The sequence below is a fragment of the Pistacia vera genome, unplaced genomic scaffold (genome assembly GCF_008641045.1).
Source record: "Pistacia vera cultivar Batoury unplaced genomic scaffold, PisVer_v2 Contig978, whole genome shotgun sequence".
Classification (NCBI taxonomy): Eukaryota; Viridiplantae; Streptophyta; class Magnoliopsida; order Sapindales; family Anacardiaceae; genus Pistacia; species Pistacia vera.
In genome coordinates this window covers 389,400-394,147 of record NW_022196865.1, presented here as the reverse complement: position 1 = coordinate 394,147, position 4,748 = coordinate 389,400, and the positions used below count along the sequence as shown (strand labels likewise).

The following is a 4,748-nucleotide window of genomic DNA, read 5'->3' as shown; positions in this document are numbered from 1 at the left end:
CTGTTGACTATTGACTCCATTGATTGTGTTGACCTCGTTGACCATGTTGACTGTTTGCTGGCCATTGGATTGTTTGGCTTGATCCTGGCTGTTGATCCCTTGATATAAAAGGGTCTCCTTTTCATTTGGAAACCCTAGCAACCAATTTTCCCCACCTTTGGTCTCTCTATTTTCAGCAACAAAAGCCAACGAATCACCCTGCCGTGGTGATTCTATGGAGGCTGAGCATTGGCTTTCATCTTGAATGGCAAGCTGGTACAGCCGACGAAGAGAATGAGGGGATGTCTTGGCAAGCATCTGAGTTTGGAAGGAGAGAAAGCTCTCGTTCAGGCCGAGAAGAAAGTGGATCAACTGTTCTTGGTCCTTGATCCTCTGAAACTGGTGAAGAGTTTTTGGTGGGCCTTGCAGCGACTCTATGAAGGCGTCAAGCTCATTCCAAATGGCCGACAACCTGTTGTAATACACGGTAACCATGTTGTTGTTTTGTTTCACTTCGGCAAGGCTTTGCCGGAGAGTAGAGATTTTTTCTAGATCCAACTGCCCATACATCTCTTTAATGGATAGCCACAATTTTTCGACGATTTCTGTTGGTGGTAAGCCGACGGCAACATCCTGGGTCAGGGAGTTGCTGATCCAAGCAAGGACCAACATATTGCATCTCGTCTAGTGTTTTTGAAGATTTGCTTTGGCTAATGGTGTGACGATGCCATCGATGAAGTCGTCTTTGTCTTTGGTGATCAACGCTCGACGAAAATTGCAAGCCCATGTTGCGTAGTTTTCAGATTCGGTGAGGACTTGTTTGACTAGAAAAAGTTCAAGCCCATCGGACGGTGAGGAAAATAGAGCATCGCCAGGCTCTAACTAGCGATGTTGAGGCTGGACAAGCTGGAATTGGAGGGGTTGCGTGTTTGGGCCAGAACTCGTATACCTGAATGGGAATTGGTTTGGGCTTGTGGGCCATTTTGGCCATCTTGATGGTGTTGTGTGTTTGGGCTGAGGTGGATGTTGGGCTCGGTTTGGTTATTAGAGCCTGTTTGTGTGTTGGGACCAAGCTGGGTGTTTGGGTTTGTTTGTCTATTTAGGCTAGATTGAGTGTTTGTTGGAATGTGGGTTGAGTCGAAGCCCATGTTTGGTGTGTTGGGTTCCATTTGTGTTGTTTTGGGAAAAAAAAAAATGATTTTTTTTTTTTTTTTTTTTTTTAGGTGAAGCAATACCAGGGAGTAGAGTTTGAGCGGCAGCTAGGGAGGTAGGGAAAGCTTTGCTAGAAGGCCTGCTCTGATACTATGTAAGAACTTGGAATTGAGAGTGGCAAAAGAGGGTATTAAGGCTACCGAAGTATGCCAAGGAGAGGCTGGATAGGCAGGAGAAGCAACTTAGTTGCTAATTTTTTCGGGAGAAAAAGACGGCAAGAAAATAGAGAGAAGGAATACTTTGTATCTGATTGATTGTATTCATGTACAATGTGTCACAATTTATACAAGTATAGACGTAACATGTAAAGAAAGCAAATAATGTAAAATAAATACAACATCATTATATAAAAGGTAAATAACACCATTTCATGATTTTAGCTTACTATATATATTGAGATCATATCAATTATCTCCACTAATCGTGCATTCATTTAATACTGGATTGTCAACAAAAACTAACTGAAAAGAATGAATATGCAACCAAATATCAGTTAAAGTTAGTGACTGAGGATGCAACTATGAGAATAGGTCACACATGATACCAGGAGATAAAAGGTATACATAAGATCATAACAGTCTTCTACTTACATGTTCACAAAATAACTTTCCACTACTCCTGATAGAAAAATTTATGTACATGATGAAAATTAATAATTGTTAACAGAGACAACACTGAAGAGAAAAAAATAGTTTGCTAGTTTAGTTGAGCGAGATCGTCTTCTCCAATAGTACCAAAAGGTATAATTTTGGCTCCAAATCTAGCTACTGATAATCCTAGGATTATACTGTTTTATCTAGGCTTTTTGGCCAAATTTTGGATACTTCTTATGTCGTTTTTGCTTGAATTACAACTTAATTTCATATGCTTTATGTTTCAGGCCAAAACGTGCACTTTGAGCAAATAAAGAGTGGAATTGAGTTTCTGGACCCAGAAGCAAGCGAATCTCAGAATTCGGGGAAGTTCTGAAGCGGGTTTGAAGTACTATGAAGCTTATTCCTATTGGAGAGCACCAAAGATTGAAGATTCAAGCAAGGAAGCAAGCGGAGGGCAATTTCGTAATTTCAAAATTGTTCAAAACAGTTCGCTGCAGCGATAAACTCTCGGGAACTCGTTGCGCCGGCGTAGTCTGCAATTTCCAGTTTTTATTAAAACGCACAGTTTTGTTTTAGGTGAGTTTTAGGTTTTCTTGGACCGACTATATAAGAAAAACTTACCCATTTTAGAGGGAGTTCGACATTTTTGGGAGAAAGAAGAGAAGATTGTAGATTAAACTCTTTGGATTCATCAAATAGGGAAGATTTTTGTTCTCTTTTCTTTATTCCAACATGTTGAATGCATTGTTTACTGTTCTTATTTCTATTTGTGTTAATTTCAGTATGAACTAACTCACTTGGGTTAGGGTTTTGATGTAATTAGGATTTTTATGTTTAATCAATAGATTATTGTTGCTTTTACATTCTATTGCATGGATTGTGTGACTATTCTTGTTTTTACTGAATTTATTTGTTGAACATGATGAGATTGAGAAATGAATCATGTATGAGCTTCTTAGGGTAATCGCCATTGTTGTATTGAACGCTAGAGACAAGTTTGAGAATCAATGAAATCAATTTAGGATTCCATTAGCCTAACGAACTTGGAACTATTAATCTTTAATTTGTTGGGTGCGGAAGCTTAATAGGGAAAAGTAGGAAAACATAGCCTGAGAAGGTATGTTTTACACATTAGGGAGTCCGATTTATAATCCGTGCATGTGAGTGTAGAAGTAGCATAATTCGTAGATTATTTCATAAATTCCTAGTGAAGTCAAAACCCTAACCGTTTGCCTTAATTGATATTTTCTCTTGAATTAGTTTTACTGTCATTAATTAGCTTTTTAAGTACGTAGTAAATTTTGTTTTCCCTTTAGCTTAAATTCCTCCCGCAATTCCAAACATTTTTCGTTTTCTCCAACTTGACAAACAACTGGGAAGATTAGTGCTTAACAAACAATCCTTGTGGGAACGATACTTTACTTATCACTTTATTACTTTGTGCGACTAGTGCACTTGCTATACATTGCATGTTGTAATTTCAACGCATCAAGCTTTTGGCGCCGTTGTTGGGGATTGATTTTTGTGTTAACATTGAATTTTTCTTGTGTTAGCTAGATTGGAGTTCAATTTTAGTTTTAATTATTTTCTCGTTTAATTTTACTGTTTTTCTTTGTTAGCTTGTGATCTCACGCTTTCTTTCTTTCTGTGTAGTTTATGCGAAAAGCTAGACGTCATCCAGTGGTTCCTATTGATCTAGAGATTGAAAGAACCGTAAGAAGACTTAACAAAGAAAGAAGAGAATGAGAGGCTATAGTCATTGAGATGGCAGAGAATAGAACATTGAAGGAATTTTCAGTACCTACGGTTGATGGCAGTGGTCCAAGTATAACTAGGCCACCACTGCAAGTCAATACTTTCGAAATAAAGTCGATAATCATCCAGATGATCCAACAGTCAGTTCAGTTTAAAGGAGATCTAAAGGAAGATCCAAATTCACACATTGCAAATTTCTTGGAGATCTGCGATACCTTCAAATCAAATGGAGTGTCAGATGACGCCATCGGATTAAGATTGTTTCCTTTTTCATTAAGGGATAAAGCAAAAGGATGGTTAATGGTATTACCACTAGGAACAATCACAACTTGGAATGAATTGGCACATAAGTTCCTCACTAAATACTTCCCTCCAGCGAAATCTGCAAAGATGAGAAATGATATCACATCGTTTCTACAGGATGAGACTAAATCGCTGTATGAAGCTTAGGAAAGATACAGGGAACTGTTGAGAAAGTGTCCACATCATGGGTTGCCAGTTTGGATGCAAGTCCAAACGTTCTATAATGGGTTGATGGTTAATGTGCAAACAATGGTGGATGCGGCATCGGGAGGAGCATTGCAAAACAAGACACCTAAAGAAGCTTATGAGTTGCTTGAAGTTCTGGCAAGTAACAACTATCAGAGACCTAATGAGAGAATGCAGTCGAAGAAGTCTATGGGTCTTCATGAAGTTGATGCTTACACGGCCATTTTAGCCTAACTAACACTTCAGAAGCAATTGGGAGGTATGCAAGTGAATTCTATTCAAGCACCTCAACTGACTTGTGATTTTTGTGCAGGTAACCATGTGAGCAATGAATGCTAAGTGGGGAACACCTTCGCTTCAGCTTTATCATCATCGGAACAAGTTAACTACTTGGCAAGCAATCAAAGACAACAAAACAATCCTTATTCCAACACATACAATCCTGGTTGGAGAAATCATCCAAACTTGTCTTGGGGCAATTAGAACCAGAAGAATCAGCAGAATAACCAATGGAATCAAAGAACAATGCCAAACAATCAAGTGGGGGTGAATAATCAACCAAGGGAGCAAAGATTGTCAAAATTGGAGGATATGTTTGGGAAATTCATGCAAGAGACCACAGGTTTCATGAGTGAGACAAGGGCAAATTTCAGAAACCAAGGGGCGTCCATTCAAAACTTGGAGGTACAGGTGGGGTAATTAGCAGAACAACTAAAT

At 38.8% G+C, this 4,748-nt stretch overlaps 1 non-coding gene across 1 annotated transcript; it reads right to left on the bottom strand.

The window, feature by feature from the left end:
* Window positions 1–3,929: 3,929 nt before the first annotated feature.
* LOC116121407 lies at window positions 3,930–4,036 on the bottom strand. Its single transcript, XR_004126725.1, has one exon. It is a non-coding gene; the product is annotated as a small nucleolar RNA R71 (small nucleolar RNA).
* Window positions 4,037–4,748: the final 712 nt, after the last annotated feature.